At 38.2% G+C, this 21,023-nt stretch overlaps 1 long non-coding RNA gene across 2 annotated transcripts in view; it reads right to left on the bottom strand.

Annotated features, from left to right (window-relative positions):
* Nucleotides 1-211: 211 nt before the first annotated feature.
* Nucleotides 212-21,023, bottom strand: part of LOC102003942 — a 29,921-nt gene continuing 9,109 nt past the window's right edge. For both annotated transcript variants that reach the window (XR_259537.1, XR_259536.1), the window contains 2 exons: nt 3,577-3,690; nt 212-2,216 (listed from right to left, as the gene is read on the bottom strand). This is a non-coding gene — a long non-coding RNA (uncharacterized LOC102003942). The remainder of the gene's footprint in view (nt 2,217-3,576; nt 3,691-21,023) is intronic.

Below are 21,023 nucleotides of genomic sequence, written 5' to 3'. Positions count from 1 at the left end.
GCTAAAGGACAAATGCCACATGCTCTGCTGACATGAGGTCTTGACTAGGCAACTGCACAGAGAGAAGTAGAAGCCACCAGGAGCTGGAGGAAGGGAGGGCTGTTGGATGGGTACAGTGCACACTTGGGATGATGAAAAGGGTATGCAGATAGGGAGTGATGAGAGCTGTATGGAGGAATGTAGTTAATGCCATTGAATGCACACTTAAAAATGGATGAAATGTTACTCTTTATGTTATACGTACTTTACAGCAATGAAGGAAAGTCTAAAAGAAGACTTCAATTTCTTTTCTGTTCTGAAGTTTTATTAAGTGAACTCAGAACAGCCTTTAGTCTAGAGCTAACTTAATCTTGGGACTAAGGCAACACCCCTTTGGGTTTCTACCTGCTGCCCTGTGTGTTATGTTATCTCTCCACTCTAGCTAGTGAGAACACAGATTATTTCCAGCCTTGTTGAATGGCAAGAATTTTTTGTCCATGTATTTCTGGTGATTATTTCTCTGGCCTTAGATAATTCACATCACAAGCAGGTAGTACTCAGCAAAGTATCCCTCTGCGGGTCCTTGAGCAGTACTCTCCTCTCTGATACTCTGCTCTGTAAATCAGCCACCTTGGCTATATCAAATTCCAATCTCCCTCAGAGAAAAATGGCTTGCTAGGCTGTTGCCTGGCAACTGTCTCCATTGTTTTGCTGTTGCCATGGTGAAGTTCTCCCATTTCCCTTCTCCCAGGGATCATCAGCCTTTGCTGCCTCTTACAGGATGTGATTCCAGGCAATTTGTAGACAGACTTCTGGAGCTCTTTCTGTCTTGAGCTCTCTCTGTTGAGTTCCCTTCCCAGAAAATCCCTGCAGTCTCACACTCTGACCCTAGATTTCTGTCTCTTTAAGTTTAGGGGTCCACTGTGCTCTGCTGGGGTTTCTCTCTCCTTGCTGGAATCCAAAAATCCACAGAGAAAGCAGGGCAGTTGTAGAAGCCAATAAATGTATTTGTCTACTCTCAGGGATCATAATTCTGGTCTGGTTATTATTTATATCTGAAAACAATTGCTTCATGTATTTTATATATTTTTCTTGTTCACGATAGCAAAGCTAACCTGACATTAGTTATGTCATTTGGCCAGATATTGAAATGTGAACCACCATATTTTTTATTTTTAAAATGTCTGTTCTTCTTTTTAAAACACATCTGATCTTTTTTATCAAGTCTTGGTCTTGCATAATAGTTTCTCCTCTTTGAACCTTGTACATATCCTTCATTTAAGGTGTTTTTTGATTTTTTTATTAGTCATGTTTCGTTGGACCGCATCTCTCTCTCCTCTAATTCTCTGTCTCCTCTTGTGGATTAATTCTAAAGCTTACTAGAAACTTGTCTTCTGTGGGAGTTGTTTCCACAGCAGTCAAGGGTGCCGCTTTGCTGAGGTCTTCCAGGGTGGTGAGAGCAAGTTTGACTCTGCCAGGGCCCCAGGGGTTTCGGTTTATATAAGAATTTATCAGGCCAGGTTTTCCACACAGACAGGTTCATGCAAATTTGTGTAAAACCCTCAGCACGGTTCTGAGGCGAGCTTCCTATTTCTTTTTTCTTGCACAATGTAGATTAGCTGACTGGCTTCTTTGCAGTCTCAGGGACTTAGTGAATAGGATAATTCTAGTTTCCAGTTTACAGGTTGGTCCTCAGATTTATTAAAAGGCCTTTTTCTAGGCGCCAGTATTCCCTCAGATCCAGAACCCAACATGCATTAAAACCATAGCCCTCGAGAAGTTTTCCCCCATTCTGGTTCCTTCATAGGCCACTGGGTTTAGCTCTTGCTCATTACATTGATTTTGAATATTTTACTCATTTCTTCTACTTGGGGATTTCCTTTTCTTAATTTCAATGTCAACCATGTATTTTAAAAATTAGTTGGGTTTATTACATTCAGTTCTATATTATCTTGTGTGGGGAGGGGAAGAGTCAAGCCCTGTGCAGCACACTGCTTTGAAACGCGTGTCCTAGAAGGGTGCCTTTGGCCTTGGAGCCAGAGTCTTCAGCTTCCAATGCATTTGTTATTTACCTCTTGCCTTCTTCCCAAGTCAATTTTAGGTGCTAGAATGTGAGTTATTGCCATCTTATTTGATTGTAGGCTCACACAAGGGTGCAGCATGGAGCACGTCGTTTTAATTTGTACAATCCAGGACTCCTAATGGACCACCAGCCTGACACGGTACTGAACGAGTATCTGTTAAGAGGAACACAGGAAGGTTTCCAAAATTTTATTAGGAGCTTTTATTTATTGAATTCAATTTCTTTAAAATAAAATGTGAGGCAAAATTTCACTCATCTTTTTTGAACTCAGGGTAATTGTTACTGAACTTTATAAACGACCCGTTAACTACTAGCTATTTTTCTCCTTTAATCTTTTAAGAAAATATAGTGCTCAGAAGAATTTAAGAAGAATGAATACCACCTCAGAGCCGGAGCAGAAAGTAATAAAATAAATTCCACTCTTTTCCATATTCCCTATTATAATTAAGCAAGTCAGGCAGATCAAGATGTATAGAGAATGACAGAATCAGCACTTAGCAACCAGCACAGGAAACAAAGCCTTGCAGCTGGGGCTTGGGGTCACGGGGGAATGGGTGGCAGTGCTCTCCGGAGGCTGTGACCTGACCACCAGGACAGCTCAGGGTCAGGAGTCACTGCACAGTGCAATACTGGGGCACGGGGACCCTTCTAGAAGGAGCAGACAGAAGGTGGTAGGCACCTTGAAACCTGTTCATGTCTCACCTCCAGGTGTGAGTGTCTGCTGCAGGGAATGCATAACATGGGGACTGAAAGGGTCTCTCTTGGAGTCCTAGCTGGACACTTCAGGAGCGGTTGGAAGCACTCTGTACTTCCTCACTTTAAGAAAATCCCTAGAGACTCCTAGCTGGAAATTTATGCCACTGGATTGCCCCAAATTTCCCTGAAAAAGACAAGACTTCTTTTGGCCTTCTGCAAAGGAATGAATCATTTGGAAAACTTGGGGCTCTGGAAAATCTTCAGAACATTTTTGTAAGAGGGAAGGCACAAAAGGAGGACTGGGGAGCGATGGGGAGCATGACAGTAATTTTAAGATCTTGAGGAGCACTGCAGGGAAGTTACTGATCTGAGTGATGATTTCTCTATCAGGCTCTTGGGAAGGTCAAAGTCGAAGGATTCAGGATTTCTGAGTGGGAAGACCCAAGGGGTGAGGGCAGCTTCCAGGGCCAAGTCCCCTGAGCACCCAGCGGGCAGCCTTGATGGTCTTGTTGCCTGGCTGAGGACAGAGGACAGTGCTCCACCCCATGACCAACTTCTCTTTCAGAAAGCAAGTCCAGAACAGCGTCTTAAATTTAAAAAAAAAGCCTCACAACGCAAATTGAAGAAAAGCCTAAAGTTCCAAAAGATTTATAATTTCTATGATTTTATAAGTTAGAAGAGAGTTTCTTAAGGTAAAGAAAGAGAAAGACCAGCAGTGACAGTGGGATTCCTTCAGAGGCAGACAAGAGAGCCCTTAAGATAGGTGTCTAAATTTCTGGGACTTATGTAACTAAAGATTACACTGACAAAAACATTACCTTAAAGGAAAGTAGAGAGGGCCCCCCTTCTTGGAAGAGTATGCACCAGAATTTGCGTCAGCTGTCTTCACACAAGACTCTTGAGGCTACAATTGATTGATTTCAGTACCTGCCCTGTGAAGCAAAAGTTAGAATTCATTCCAAGCTCTTGATTAAATCATAGGATCAGGTTGCTAATGCTAGGGGAAAGCTTTGAGAGTCCGTCCTCTAACGGCTCGAGTCTAACACACTTAATGTGAAGGTGAGGAGACTGAGGTCCTAAGAGGGAGGTGACTCACCTGTTGGACTTCGGAATTTGTACAAATATTAGCTCACTTAATCATAAGAATTGGAAACAGAGCAAGTCTTACAAAGAGCACTGATCTTGGAGCCAGGGAATCTTGGATGTGCTAACTCCTCAATGAGGACTGTAATCATTAGGTACCGCAGATGTGAACCAATAAAAAATAAAATAAAGAAATTGTAGGATAAATTTCCAGCTCTCCCATTTATCTCTTTATTGGGTTTGGATAAGTTAGGTCTCTTTGAGCCATATTCTTCTCATCATTAGACAAACCCAGTGACTGTCTTCTGTGCCTCCCCTGCTAGGCTGTGGGCAGTGTGACATGAGCCGACAGGTATACATGTAGGAAGTGTTATGGGTTTGTAAAGTGTTTACGGTGTGATATAGATAAAGTAATGAAGCTTCAGAAAGATCCAGTTAGTGAGGTAAATGGAGTCATCAAGAAGGTGTATGTATATTTCATAGCTGGGGCTTTAAAAATATTTAATAAGTTGGAAGGCTATAGACAAAATGAGAGTAAGGAACCTCAACTTTAAAATACAGGCAGAACCGATAAGAGCCCAGAGAGCTATCCAAATCCATAAATAGGGTCGGCCAGTGTCCTGTCTGGTATTTTGCAATTACAATTTCGGTTTCTAGGAAAAGAGCTTGTGAAGACTTCACAAACTTGATGCTACTAATTTTCATGTAAGAATATAAAATTTAAATGAAAGTTATTAGCAGATAATATTATTTCCCCCTGTATAACAACAAAATTAATCGTGGTGACCCTAATGATATGTACACCATGACATGTACCACAGTAATTCTTTTTTTTTTTTTTTTTTTTTTTTTTTTCTCCGGTACCGGGAACCGAACTCACGACCTTGCGCTTGCCAGGCAGGCGCTTTTGCCGCTGAGCTAAATCCCCAGCCCCTGTACCACAGTAATTCTTATACAGTGTAGTCAGCACTTAAGTTTTGTGACATGTGATAATGGCCTTGCTTATTGTGCAAATATTTAGAATATATTTCTACCACTAGATGGAGACATTTCTTTCAATTTGTAGATCTGATTTTGTTAGGTTGTGTTAGGGCCTTTATATCAGTTGCACATATTTTCTCTCTGGTTTACTTTTACAATGACTTTTGCCACCTACATTTTAATATAGGAAAATCGTGTCCCTAATGGTTTTTTTTGTTTCTGTCACTGTTCAAGTTTATCCAGTTGTCACTCTCAACTCTATCATTTACACACATAACAATAGAGAAGGAAATACATGTGTATTAAGTTTTAGATATTCAGTCCCCTTGGATTTCCCTTACACATATTATATGTACCCCTTATGATTAATTAAACTGTATGGTTTGATAAAGCCTTGCTTTTTAAAATTAATTTTATTGGTACATTTTAGATATACCTAATGATCACATCAATCATAGGGGATTTGTGCCTGTGCATAGTATCTATTGGTTTTTCTTTTTACCCTCAATCCCCTCCTCTCCATTCAACTTCTCCTCCCCTCCTTATTTACAAGAGCTTTGTTTCCATTTTTCCTTCTATTCTCTTTATTTTTCCCTTCCTTCTTATCCCCCTCCCCTCTCCCTGGTTCTCTTTCCCATTTGAATATTTTCTATGTTACAGTATCTATTAAACATTTTGGTCCTTATTTACCCTTTCAGTTTCTCACACCAGAGAAACAAGTGATATTTAAACATGTATGTCCAATTTAATTCACTTAAGAATATGGTCTCCAGGTGCATCCATTTATCTAGAAATGTCTCAAGATTCTTCTCCATGGCAGAGTAGTACTCCATTCTACAAAAACCCCATATCTTTATCCATTCATTCACTACTGGACATTTGGGCTGTTTCTAAGACTTAGTTATTACAAATTGTACTACTATTGGGCTTGCGTATATTGCTGTGGTACGATGCTTTTAAATCTTCCGGGATGATATCAAGAAGGAGAATAGCTGGGTCAAATGGAATCTCTAGTCCTAGTTTTTGAGGAATCTCCACACTGATTTCTGCAGTGGCTGCACCAGCCTACACTCCGACCAACAGTGGAGAAGGGTTCCTTTTCCCCCGCAACCCCTCCAGCATTTGTTGTTGGTTGATTTCTTGATAACAGCCATTCTTTCTGGAGTGAGATGGAATCTCAGTGTTGTTTTAATTTGCATCTCTCAAATGACCAATGATATTGAACATTCACATATTTATTTGCCAGGTAAACCTTGTTTTAAAAAATACATATAGATTAAAATCGTAGCTCGTGTGGAGATTAATGGCAGTGCTCTCAGCTGCGCTGTTATGTCTTGCACTTCTGAGGGTGAGGACAGGCAATTTCACTTGTTCCTCTTTCTGAGACATCAGAAGTTTTCAATCAAGATGACTGCTATTTTCCAGAAATTTAACTATGACATAGTGTCCTTTGTTTTAATAATTTTTCCACAATAAGTAGTTCCATTGTCTTAATTTGATTTTTTTTTCTACAATAAATAATGGTCTTTTCTGGTAGTGGGCTGGCATATTGTCCCACTGCAGTGACCTAAAACTAGCAGAAAGGCCCTTTTCTCGGAGTGGGACTTTCAGGAGGGGAAACCCCGCAGACTGCTGAGCGGTGTGCTTGGCTGGCTGAGTGTGTTTCCTCCGGGCCTCCTGCAGCGATCCGCAGACCCCCTGTAGTCTGAAGGGCAGCTGGGATTCCTAAGAGATCTCCTGAAAGTGCGGGCTTCAGGTCGATCTAAAGATTTTAGTCCTGGATATTGTATTTAAATTCCTATGTCTGCGTTATCAAAGATGTAAATTCTTAGAGCTTATTTTTAAGGAAAAGTTTTTCGATTTTTCTTCTTTCTCATTATTCAAAAGATAAAATCCGTAGCTTTGCTGGATTCCTTGCTCAAGCAGAAAATGACACTTTCTGTTTTCAGGGAATAATTGCTGGGGATTGGATGGGTAAAGGGAGGGCCATCGGAGGTCTGACCTCCACCTCAGGTGAGGGACAAGACTGCTGCTGCTGTGTGTCCCTCCCTGTTCGGGGCAACAGCGACACAAGTCCGTCTACGCTCCAGAGAGTCCACAAGGCCCCTGAAGAAAAAGAACTTCCTATGTGGCTGTTATGGGTTGTTCTGGGGTTGCATCCCTAGGATATAGAATTTGCTTAATAAGAGGAAGTCTGTAAACATTTGAACTTAAGGAAGAACGATTGAATCCCTAAAACCCTAACATTTGGTTTGGCAGGAAACGTGGTCTGAATCCGAATCTCATTAAAGCAGGCAGAGGTTTCTTCATGGGAGCTGAAGGCTCAACAGAGGGAAGGTTTCTACTTCTTTTTTTTTTATTTTTAGGGGAAAAACCCCCAACATTTCATAACAAAAAATAGAAGAAGAATAATAGTTAATATATTATGTATTGTTGTCATCAAAGTAGTTACTCAGAGTACAAGATATGGGCATAAAAATTCTCCAAATGATATTAGCACAAACCTTTCTTTTCAATGAGCTAAGAGAAACTAGTAGTATATAACTATCTTGTATTTTTTTCCTTTTCCCTTCCTTTCCTCTTTCCCTATCCTAGTTCCTCTTTCCTTTTGAACAATTTCTTCCCATTTCACAGCATCTATTGTACATTTCTGTCCTTATTTACTCTTTCAGTTTCTCACACCAGGCAGACAATGGGGGGCGGGTGTTTTTGCACTCTGAAGGATCCACAGTGGAGCCCTCTGCTCTAGGCCAACCATGACCTCCCAGACTGTTCCTCAGCGACAGGGCACTGCCACCCCCTGGTGGACACTTAAGAGTGACATTTGGGTTCCGGGAAGCTCCCAGGGCAGTGACTGGAAATGGGGTGGGGGTGGGAGTCTGCAGCTCAGCCAGACAGGATGGCCATCACCTCCGCTTTATCAAGCTGTCTGCATGCTGTTAGATTTTCCTTTCAAAGATGGAGAATAGGGAGTCCAAGAGAAATCCAGGAGTCTAAGCTGCCTATTGCCTGAAAGTGAGATAGGTACGGCAAAGAAACCCTAATATATTCTGAATGTGATCCAGTTTTCATAGAGGAAGATATGGCCCAGGTGGTAGATCTAATTTGTGTATCTAATTCTTAATTACTAAGGCAGTAATGCTGCTTACACACAACAGAACTTCCATAGTATTAGGATTAAAAAAACCAATAAAGGCAAATATAAGTATAAATAATATAAACCTGGGTGCAGTTTCAACAAAATTAATTAATCAAAAATTATCAAAAAATTAAGAGTCAAATAAGATTCCCAATGTTTAAATGTTCTACATCTCAAACAAAAAGAGAAAAATGAAACAACAAGCTCTCCAGATTAAGAAGTATTGGAATTACACAGCTTGCAGACACTGTTTGCAAAGGCAATTGTTATTTACTTAGGATACAAAATTCTTTTAATTTTATTTCCTTAGAAGATGACGTTTATATTCCTACTAGGGAGTGAGTACATGTGCTTAACCTGTCTTAATTCTTTTTATTGCCCCTTCTATACACCTCCCTCCCTCTAGCTCTAGGTCCACTTTCCCCATTTTCATTATTATTATTATTTTTTTAGTTTACAGTTGCTCCATATAATGATCACCTTCACTGTGCACAGTTCATACTTATACATGACACATTTTATGTTCCCTTCCCCAAGTTTTTTGGTCCCCTTCCCATTTGCAAAAGATCTATCTCCCAGTTCCCTTTTATCAGTCTTTTATTTTGCTCTTTATTTTAATTCATTTGGATTACTCAAATGAAAAAAGTCATACAACATTTAAACTTATGTGTCTGATATAGTTTGCTTAACGTTATGTTTTTAAAGGTATACACTTTCCTACAAATGTCTTGAATTTATCTTCTTTATAGCTGAAGTATTCCATTAAGTATAGATATCACATTTTCTTTATCCATTCATCTGTTGGTGGGCATACAGTCTACTTCTAGGATTTAGTTATTATGAATTGTGCCACTATAAAAACATTGATATGCATGTATCTCTGTAATATGATGCCTTTAGCTCATAGTACAACAGGTGGGAAGGTACCTAATAGGGAAATAGCTGGGTCAAATGGAATTTCTATTTTTAGTTTTTTTAGAAATCTCCATACTGATTTACATAATGCTTGTGCTAGAGTATATGCCCTCCAACAATGTAAAAGGGTTCCTTTTTTGCTGCAGACTTGACAACATTTGTTATTATTTGATGTTTTGATCATTGCCATCTTTTCTCATGGAAGATGGAATGTCAAGATTGTCTAAATTTGCATTTCTGTAATGGTCAGAAATGTTGAACATTTTTCATGTATATTGGTCATTTGTTCTTCTGGGAAGTGTCTGTTCCTTTCACTTGCTCATTTTTATTGAGTCTTTTATTTTTAGGAGGGTCTAATTTTTTGAGTTCTTTTACATTCTAGGTATTAATCCTCCGTTTGAGGAATAGCTGAAAGATTTTTTTCCCACTCTGTAGGTTGTCTCTATTACTCTGTTGTTTCCTTTGTTGCACAGAAGCTTTTTAATTTGACATAGTCCCATTTGTTGATTCTTGCTGTTATTTCTTGTACAACTGGAGTTCTGTCCAGGAAGTCCTTACCTACAACTATGAATTTAAGAGTTTTACATATTTTACCTTCCAGTAGGTAAAGTATTTTTGTTTTCATATTTAGCTCTTTGATCCATTTTCATTTTAGTTTCGGGTCCAGCTTCAATCTTCTGAGTGCAGGTAGTCAATTTTCCCATCACCATTTGCTAAAGAGCCTATCTTTGCTCCAATGTATGCTTTTGTGTCTGAGTTGAATGTGTCTGGGTTGTTTCTGCATCCTCTCTCTATTCCACTGATCAACCTGCTTGCTTTTGCAGCAAGACTATACCATTTTTATCACTATAGCTTTGTAGTATAATTTGAAGTTAGGCATTGTGATGCCTTCTGCTTTGCTCTTGTTACCTAGAATTGCTTTGCTATTCTGTGCCTCTTCTGATTCCATATGAGTTTTAGAATTATTTTCTCTAGTTCTGTGAGGAATTCTGACTGATGTTGCATTAAATCTACATCATTTTTGGAAGCATGTTCATTTTGACAATATTGGTTCTGCCTATCCAGGAACAGGAGACACCTTTCCATTTTCAAATGTCATCCTCAATCTCCCTTCTCATAGTAATGTAGTTTTCTTTGTAGAGGGTATTCACTTCCTTGGTTAGGTCAATTCCTTGGTATTTAATTTTTTGATGCTATTATAAATGGAATTGTGTTCTTAATTTCTTTCTTGATGAGTTAATTACTAGTGTACAAGTACACTATTGATTTTTGTGTGTTGGTTTTGTATCCTGGTACATTGATGAATTTGGTTATTAATTCTAGGAATCTTTTGGTGGCATTTTTCAGGTCTTCTATGTAGAAGATTATATAATCTGTCTATAAAGATGATTTGATTTCTTCCTTTCCTGTATGTATGCTTTTTATTTCTTTCTCATGTTTAATTGCTCTGGCTAATGTTTCAAGTGCTATGCTGGACAGAAGTGGTGATAATGAGCATCCTATCTCATTCCAGATTTTAGAGGGAAAGCTTCAGTTTTTCCCCATATAATATGATGTTGGCTATTGGTCTGTCAGAAATGGCCTTTTATCAGATTCGGGTAAAGTCCTTCTATACAAACTTTTTTTGAGGTTTTTTTATGAATGGGTGTTGGATTTTGTCAAAAGCTCCTTCTGCATTTGTTGCTATGATCAAGTGGTTTTTGTCCTTGGTTTTGTTTATGTGGTGTACTACGCTTACTGATTTGCATATGTTGAACCATCCTTGAAACCTGTGCTGAAACCTACTTGGCCATGATGTATGACCCTTTTGATGATCTGTCACATTCTCTTTGCCAATATCCTGTTGAGGATTTTTGCATCTTTGTTGATTAAGGAGACTGGCCTGTAGTTTTCTTTCTTAGTTGGGTTTTTGTCCAGTTTTGGGAACAAAGTACTATTGGCTTACAGAAACAAGATTGGAAGGACTCCTTCCCCTTCAATTTCATTGAAGAGTTTCAGGAGTACTGGTGTTATAATGTCCTGCAAGGTCTCGAAGAATACAGCAGTGCATCCATCAGGTCCTGGGCTTTTCTTAGTCAGTACACTTTTTTAAAATTACTGCCTCAATTTCATTGCTTGTCATTGGATCATTCAGAATGTTTGTGTCTTCACGGTTTAGTTTTTATTATTCATATGAGTCTAGGAATATGTCCATTTCATGAATGTTTTCCAATTTGTTAGAATACAATTTTTCACAGTAATTACTATCTTCTAATTTTGCCTTTTTCATTTCTAATTGCATAGACATGAATCTTTTTTTCTCTTTCTTTTGGTAAGTTTGCCTAAAGATTTATTCTTTCAAAGACCAAACTCTTCAATTCCTTGATTCTTTGTATCTTTTGTCTCAGTTTCATTAATTTCTTCACTGACCTTAATGATTTCCCTCCTTAAATCTGGTTTTGGTTTGGATTGGTTTTGCTTTTTGAGTATCTTGAAATTCACTATTAGGTTACTTGAGCTCACTTTCTTTTCCTAAGACGAGCATTGATTGCAATAAGCTTCCCTCTTAGGACTGTTTCCATCATGTCATATAGGTTCTGGTGTATTATACTGGTATTGTCATTTGATACCAGAAATTATTTAATTTCTTCCAGGATCCATTGGGTGTTTAAGAGTGTGTTATTAAGTTTCCATGTGTTTATAAATATTCTGTGGTTTGTTTTGTGATTGATTTCTAGTTTCAATGTACAATGGTCTGATAATAAACACGGGGTGAGTTTGAGTCTTGTATTTATTTAAGCATGCTTTGTGGACTAGTGTGTGGTCTATTTTCAAGAATGTTCTCTGTGCTGCTGAGCAGAATGTGTATTCTGTTTTTGTAGGGTAGGGTACTCTGTAGATACTTATCAAATCCATTTTTGCTAAGGTGTGGGTCAGCTCTGATATTTCTTTGTTAATTTTTTTTTATCTAATTGATCTGTCTCTCTGTGCAAGTGGGGTTTTGAATTCACCCACTACAATTGTGTTGGTATTAATTTGGTCTTTTATGTCCAGTCGTCTTTGTTTTACGAAGATAGGAGCTCCAGTAGTCAGTGCATATATGTGTTATCTTCTGTTACTGGATTGTTTCCTTAAATAGTATGCAGTGACTTCCTTTGCCTCTTCTGATCGATTTTAACTTGAAGTTTACTTTGTCTAAGAGTAAAATTGCTACTCCTGCTTACTTTTGAGGTCCTGGTGCATGAAATATTATTTTCCATCTTTTTAGGCTATGAATGTCCTTTTGAATTAGAAGAGTTTCTGGTATGCAACAAACTATTGGCTACTGTTTTTGATCTATTCTGCCACTTAATTGGGGGTGATGTGGGCATTAACAGCATTTTCACTGAAAGATGTTGATTTATTCCTGACATTGTATTCTTTTTCTGTTGGTGACTCCCTTGCCTTCTTTCCTTTTTTTATTATCTATTTGCCTTGCTTGATGAATTCATTCCATCTGAATTTTTTTAAATTTTTATTTTAAAGAAAATAGTACAAAAAAATGCAAAATACAAACAAAGCAAGAACATTAAAAATGATATGGGGTTTCAAACCAAATGATAGGGATTAACAGTGGTTGTTATATTGCATATTGTTATCTTCAACAAAGCTGCTCAGATTACCAGATGTAAGAATAGAAGGTTGATCAAATCATTAAATGGAATAAGAAAATAATAATTTAAAAGAACATTAGAGACAATACATAGTTTCAGCAGACAGGATTGTAGGAATTCACCAACCATCTGAATTTTTGGCTTTGTTGTCTCGTCTAGGATATTCTTGTGTATTTTGTGGAGTGCTGGTTTGGTGTTTGTGTATCTCTTATGTTGTTCTTTTTCATGGAATTCCTTTATTTCTCTATTTATTTTGAAATAATATTTTGGCAGATATGTTAACCTTGGTTGGAAGTTGTTTATTATTAGGGCTTAAATGCTTCAGAAGCTCCAGGTTCTCTTGGCCTTTAAAGTTTGTGTTGAGAAGTCTGATGTACTCTTAATGGGTTTACCTTTGCATGCGTTATTTTTTTTTTTACATCATTCCATCCTGTCAGAATGCAGTGGGGGACTACGCTGGTGAGGACAACACACCCACCATGCCCAGAGCAGGGTGGGATGGATTTCCTTCTCTTACTGACTCAACCCCTGAAAGGGCTTTCTGACAGAGCTGGAAAACCCTCACACTTTTCTCTGACAGCTTTTAAGGCTCTGGTTTTTTGTTGGACATCTGGAATTTTGAATAAAGATGTGTCATGGGGAGCATCTCTTTTCACTGTAGTTAGCTGATGTTCTGTAAACTCACTAACCTATCTGTTGAAATCTTTCCTCATACTTGAAGAGTTTTCTATTATGATTTCAGTAGTTTTTTTTTACTCCTTGTGTGTTGTCTTCTAGTTTTTCTCTAGTTCCAATTACTCTTAGGTTGGTCTTCTCAGCATCATCTAGTAGCTGTTGGATGAATTTTTCTTGTTCTTTTATCTTTTTAAGGGTTACTTCAGTAATTCATCATAATTTACCATTTCATCTACAATTTCAGAAAACCTTTCCTCACATTAGTCATTTCAGCCATTTATGAGTTCTATAGTTTTTTATTTCTGGTATTTCTCTCTGATATCTTTTGGTGGAGTCTATGCCTTGTGCAAATTTGTTATTCATGCTTTGAACTGTTTTGGTTAGCTCTTCTAGTTTTTTTATTTGTTCCTCCCATATCCACATTGGTCATTTTGTATAATTCCATGAACTTTCAGTTCATGTCCTCTTTAAATTCAGCAAGTTTTTTTTTTTTGCCTCTCTTTTAATCAATTCATAAATCTTCACTACTTGGCATTTGCATTGCTCCCTATCCATACCCTCTAGATTTGCCTTGGGTGAGTTGGGAGACCTTGGGGGCCTTTTCTTGCCTTGCTTTCCCATGTTCCTGTGTGTATATATACTTTTTTATCTTTTTGGTACTGAGGGTGTAGGTCAAGTACAGTGAAGAGAGATTGTAGTTGATATGAAGATATTTTTAGTTAGATTCTGCCTTCCAGTGATAAGTTCAGAACTTTATTTGTCCCATGGATAGTACTCACCCATTCAGCTATTTAATTTAAATGGTTCAAACCTTGTTACTGTGCTGTGAGAAAGGAATTACTACTGGTTATAATAGTATCAACAGATCCAATCATATATCACTTATATTGCATATGTTAAACTTTGCATTTATGCTTTATCAATAACCTTTACCTAATATACTTTATAGTTATTAGTAGTTAATCTGTGATATGGAAGGAACAGGGAAGGGAAAAAATGGAGGGACAGGTGAAAGTGGAGAGTAAATCAGTAGGAGGAGAGGTAGATACAAGAAAAAATAATAGGTAAAAATATTAGAGGTTTAGATTCATTGATGGTCCTTTTTAGTTGGAGTGAAGGGTTAGTGTTAAGGTTTTTAAAAAGTTATTTGTTGGAGTGAGGACAGGATATAGAAGGAGGGAGGTATAATTTGGGATTGAGAAAAGCCATGAGGTTGTCAGAATCTGTTGATACATTTGTGTATCTCTAAGGTATAGAAGAGGTGAGGGAAGACAAGGCACTAGGTAAAATAAAGAGCAAAAAGAATAGAATAGAAAAGACAAAGGGTCAATAAAAAAGATGGGAATGACAGAGAGAGGAGAATATAGAGAAAAAACTTGAAAAGAAAATTTTAAAAGTGGGAGAAACAAGTGAAAAAAATAGAATTGCAATGGAAGCTAGAACTGAAGAAAAGGATTAGGGAAAAAAGAAGAGAGAGAAAATAAATGGCACCTGAATCAAAGCACACACACACACAAAAAAAAAAAGACAAAGAAAGAAAGGTAACGAAAAGATCTGATGGGGACTGAGATCAAATACTCCAAGAAAAGTACTACATGCAGTCCCACATGACCACTATGCCATAGGCCTGAATCCACACAATTACCTCCTTGTCTTAGTTGCAGTCTGATTGCATGTAACCACAGCAATTTCTCCTCTTTGCAATTTTTGCCTCCTCCAGTCAGCAGGCAGAGTCTAATGGTCCCTGGGCTTGGCTCAGACTCTTTTCTCCTCAAGAGTTGCAGTGTATTTGATGGGCTTAGGCACCAGGCAGACTCAGTGGGCACCACTCACCTGTTTAGTCTTCCTTGGTCCAGAGCCCAGGGGTTGGGCTTCCTTTCCCTGCAGTGAGTGCTGGAGAGGATGCCACAGGTCTGTAGTGTTCACCTGTGTTTGGAGGGGGTGTGAGGGAGAACTGGTGGCACATGCAGAATCTGTCCCAAGAATCTAGCCAGGCTCCTTCATTCCCTCAGGCCATTTGGGCATTTGGGGCTACTCTCAGAGGAGTGGGGTTAGGGCAGTAGGACCAGCTGTGATGGCATTACCCACCTTTCAACTATCCAGATATTTTGTTTGACCTATGTGTATCTTCTTTCAGATTAATTTTCCATTTCAGGATGTAAGTTGCTCCCCTAGTTCAGAGTACGTTTATTTTCAGTGAATCTTCTCTGAATATCTTTGAGGTGAGGACTCCTCTAGTCAGCCATACTGGATCTCTGCTCCATTTTTTTCTTGGTTATTTTATATCTTATTCACCTCATAACAGCTACCTTTGAGTATTTATCTAAACTCATCACCATTCAATAGCTTGAGCATCTCTCAGGGGCCTTTCCACACAGCTCTCAGCCAGTAGAAAAATATATTTGAGTGCCCTCTGATTTTATAAGCAAGTGTCTTGTATTTGTTTGTCTGTCTGTCCAATCTGTAAACAGCTGCTTTATTTGAGCTCAATAAATTTTTCTTCTTTTTGCATTTTTTTACCTTTTTTTTTTTTTTTTTCCAGTACTGGGATCGAACTCACAACCTTGTGCTTGCCAGGCAGGCACTGTGCTGCTGAGCTAAATTCCCAGCCCCTCATTTTTTTTTACTTTTAAAGCATTTGTCTGTAATTTAATTTAGCTTTTGATAAATTCCATCAAAATTAAAGACATGCTTTTACCAAAGTTGCCTGCTAGTCAAAATGATTTTAAAATTGGTTGTATAAATGTAATGCATATTAATATGTAATGCGTTAGTGTTATGATCTGGTTCTCATAGGTCATCAGAATGGTTAAGATAATTAAACAAAATCCCTCAGAGTGAGGAGACCCTACTGGACAAGACTCCAATTGATGAAAAAGGAAGCAGCTGCCTAAAAATAGTTATACATTCCTTTTACCTATAAAACAAATTACATTAAACTCATTAATGGGAGGCCCCAATAATCTTCATAGCCTTATGGGAGACACCCAAATAAATGTTCAAAATATATTATTGTGATATGTTTACATTTGTCATCATCAAAAGGTTAAACTTTCTAGAAATAAGACAATAAAGTTTTCTGATCTAAAGATGCACTGATCCAAAACTAAATTAAGAAACAAAAGTGTTCATATGGCTAGGACAAGTCATTATTACTAATCTCAGGGTAAAATATTAAATGTATTCATGCCTTTCAGATGTACAGGTCTTCTAAAATGTAGAACTGGGATTGTTTATAGACATTTTTCTTTCAGATTTAGACATCTCACTTTCTCCTGTGCTCTAGCTACTCGTGACAGGAGGTTCATGTCAAGCCAACATTAAGTCACCAGTCAAATGATAACTTTTTTTCACAAAAACTTATGCAATGTGTATGCTATGTATGTGTACTATGCTTAGAGATGCATTAGACAATCCAAACAATGTCCCAAAATTCTTCAATCACATCCTATTAAAGGGCAACAAGTTAGATAAAAGTTTCATATGTACTAGATAGAGATGATTGACTAAAAGGGCTATTCTATACCAAGGTAGAGATTTAAGTGTGGTATAAAAATTTCATCATGATTGTCATGCTAAAATATTATGTATGGCTTTTAATCTCAAAATTTTCTCTGTAAAATAATATAACTGTTGTCTGAAAGGGATCCAACTAGAACATCCATGGTTGGTAAGAAATAGCAGTTCTTTGATTACACTTTATATTTCAAAATGCTTAAAATTCAGATAAAATTATAACAGTTAAACTCACTACTCCCACTACAGTGTAATGTCGTTAACCTTCTCTTCTGGATGTTCAACAGCTAAGGTTTGGAGACCAAAAACAAGAAAGTAGATGGGCTAAGAGGATAGCCAATATTTGATCTCCAAGGTCAACAAGAACCCAGGACATGAGGGAACTTTTTCTGCAACATCCTACAACTCTGGTGAATTACACAACCTCCTGACCAAGGAGATTGTTGAGCCCCAGGGGATGGAAACAACAAACAGTGTGCCAAAGGAGGGTCACTAGAGAAAAATCTCCCAAGCTTTCACAGAAAGCAACTTGGTCAAGCAAAGGCTATGACTCATGCAGGTGGCTGACACTGACAAAAGAACTGAGAGGTGCTATACCTGGTTCCAAAGTAAATCCTGAGGAGATTTAACTGATTTTGATAGATAACAAGAAGCTAATTTTTATTAATATAGGTCTCAATTTAACTTGGTCTTAAACATCAGCAAAAAAGTATAACCCCAAAAACATTTGATTCCTTCTACTGGGATCCACCAGATCAACATCATAAAAAGAATTTATAATGGGTAAACTTCAACAGGACTTTTAAGACCCATTAGATTAGCTCTCTGGAGGGGTCCCTGACTTCAGTTTCCTTTTACAGCAATCCTTCTCAGCTCAAAGCAGTTAAGATAGAAACTATGCCCAGTCTCCCCTAACTGTAGTTAAGGACAGCTCTTCAGAGAAAAAAATATTATAGACAGCTAAGTTAGTTAAAAATATTACAGGCAGTGAAATAGGGGTGGGCCTTCAGCACAAAAGACAATTATGGCCAAAGAGACATTCACCAAAGATCAGGCTTTAAGGACAAAAAAAAAAAAAAAACCACTTCAATCTATTAAAAATCAAATAAACAAAAAAGGGGAAGATGGTTACAATATGGTTACCTCCAAAACATAATTAGACCTTAATACTTAAAAAATTTAAAGCCAGCTGCATGAAGTTAATAACATGGGGTGGAGGGTATGCTTGTGTGTCAATAGACAAGGAAATATTGTTGTGACTGCCCTTGTGGAATATGTGACCGCAGAGAGAAGAACATCCCATCCTCCAGTGCATACATTCTCGAGGATAACCCTGGAGAAAAGCCAGTGCCACAAGTACTGAGATCCACCCACACTACAAAACCCATGACATGGAGGCAACTAAAGAGGACAATGCCAGAGGCTCGCATGCTGGTGACACAACAGTGCCTCCCACAACCTCCTAAGTACATTTGTTGCTATAATGTGCATCATAGCCTACATGCTATTTCAACTGCTCAATTACATAAATAGGAAGGGGGAGATGTAGGAGACCACCATGCTGCTCTGTCCTGAAAAACAAAGCCCTTGCCACGACCTGTCCCTGACCTCTCCTTCACACTATTCACTGAGCTATGTAGAGCTGGCTATATTGAAACAAATGTTCCTGGCAGCAAAACTGCCAGCCTTGCACACATCAAAACTCTGTACATTGCTGGCTGGAGGCCTCTGTGCCTAGTATGGCTACAAAATTTCTTTTCCCTATGCACTCTGCTGCAACCCCCACCCATCTCCTTGGCTGATACCAAGAGGAGCCATGAGCTTTTGGAGATGAGGCCTTTTGTTCCAGAGAGAACACTGGGTCATCCCAGAGCTCTTCACCTGCAGAATATTCTCTCTTTGACCTTCTTTGGCATCCATGTGCCATATTGCCAGGTAGGTTAGACTGACACTCTCAGCAAGGGTTGTGGTAGTGGATGGCATGATGGATGATCAATGTCACAAGTACTGGTGTAATTAACAATGAATAAACAGTCTTATGGGACCACAGGGTCAAGAGTATTTGTATCATTTCAACCTATAAAAGAAGAGACAGTACCTGGACACCATGAAGACTCTTCAAAGGCAATGTCTAGGTAAAAAACAAATACATAAATGCCTTTTCTTTTACTCATTTTAAGTTTTTCATTGATAAAAAATTATCTCACATGGGACCAAGAATTTTGCAACACATTTTAAATCCAAATTGTTTTTATAGACTGGGAATCCACCTATACATGCAGTTTGCTTGTGCCTTGCATATTCCAAAGATGGCTCTATTTACAGGGAAGAAAATACTGCATCTGTTGGTGCCTCAGTGGGATAAAGAAGGGAACCACAAGCATTAGGCTCCATAGAGAGGCCTTCTGCCCACCAGCCCCATTTCTGCTCTATTTTCTGGTCTCCACTCCATGTTTGACATTTCTAGTGCGGAAATTTCTCTTATTTTCTCTAGGAACGATGAGTCCTTACTCTGATGTCTCTGTTTGCATTTTGAAGGTTCTCTTTACTCTGTATCATCTGTATTAGGCTTGAACAGGCATTGTACCAGTCAATTTAATAAAAGCTGACCACTGCCAGTGTCCATGGCAATCACCAGGCCATAGATGGAAATCAATGGCTCATTCTAGGCAAGAATCAGCCTGTTCTTCTATATCTCTGAACAACTGGGCTCAGATCACCTACTAGAAACAGTGCTTTGGCAGGAAACTGAACTTAATCTAACTTATTGAAGAATGCTGGAGAGCAACAAACCACATGTGCTAGTTATACCATCAGAGCAGCTATAGGAAATTTTAGTAAAGAGTCAGGAGGTTAGAGCAAGCCCAATAAGATATTACAAGAGTGCAGCTAAGCACAATAAGCTCCATGTAACTACTAAAGCAAACAAAACCAGACAACAAATAGCACATTGTCTATTAGAACAAGGATGGTGTAACAACTGTAGTTTATGTGCATATAAATAGACTACAAAATCCTTTGTAGTTGCCAGGCATGGTGGTGCAGGCCTATAATCCCAAGACTCTGGAGGTCAAGGCAGGAGGATTGCTGTGAGTTTGAGGCCAGCCTTGGCTATACAGTGAGTTCAGGACCAGCCTGATCTGTATTGCAAGGCCCTGTCCCCCACAAAAAAAAATCATTTGCAACATTTTAGCCTTTTCCTGGCTACCTATATGCATTTTTACCTGAGACACATTTGCTTTACCTAAAAGTAAAATGAGGTAATTCTATAGTAATGAATTGGCATGTTACTGTGGCTCTTAATTTCACATTGGCCCCAAAACTTCAACATTTTTTACAGCTGGGTACAGATGGAGAATAGTGATATATCTATGTCAGGTTCTTGGGAGCTGTTATTTCAGGCTTGATAGAACAAATCATTACATTAAAAATAACACATGTGGTATGATAAAAAATATACAGTGTATGCTTAAAATATGGCCATTAGTGACACATTGCCTTTAATCACCCTCAAAATATTCCTCCTCACTTTGAACACACTTATTGTTTTTGCCACTTGCTGAACCATTTCTGGCAGTCCTCTTATGGGTGTCTTTAACTGTATTCTTGTGGCTGCCTCAGTGTCCTGAACTTATTCACAACGTTTACCATTCATCACCATTTTTGATTTGGAAAAAGACCAGAAGTTACTTGGTGCCAGATCTAGTGAATAAGGTAGATGAGGACTCTCTGTTATAGTTTTATGAACCTGCCTTTCTGTTGGATGGCACCTTGCAACAGCACTAGTGTACTTTTGATTACACCTTGTAAAGACACTCACAAAAGAGGACTTCTGGAGCTGCTTCAGAAAGTTGAAAGAAGAGTGGAATAAGTGTGTTTGAAATAAGGGGTAGTATTTTCAGAGAAACTAATGACAGCGTATCTTTTACTGTAATAAATTGTTTTTAATTTAAACATTCATATATTTTTATCATGTCTACATAGCCTTGATAAGAAAAGTAAAATATAAAAATCAAGAATGAGCTTATCTATTAACTTCATGTGAAATTTCCAAATATTCTCAATTTTTAAAATGATAAACTTCATCTTCCTTACTTATGTTGAATTTTTAATACAATTTTTGTTTTGTGTTTTATATTAATTTTTTTTAAAATGGGCTTTATTTTTTGAGCAGTTTTAGGTATAGAGCAGCATTGAGCACAGGGTACAGAGAGTTCCTGTATATTTGCTGCCTCCATACTTCCATGACCTTCCCCATTATTAACATCTTGCTCCAGGTGGTGCATTTGTTACAACAATGAACCTACACTGACCCACTGTTATC

Source organism: Chinchilla lanigera, unplaced genomic scaffold (genome assembly GCF_000276665.1).
Source record: "Chinchilla lanigera isolate Chin_1 unplaced genomic scaffold, ChiLan1.0 scaffold00005, whole genome shotgun sequence".
NCBI lineage: Eukaryota > Metazoa > Chordata > Mammalia > Rodentia > Chinchillidae > Chinchilla > Chinchilla lanigera.
The sequence above is the reverse complement of the archived record's forward strand: the minus strand, read 5'-3'. Positions and strand labels throughout refer to the sequence as shown.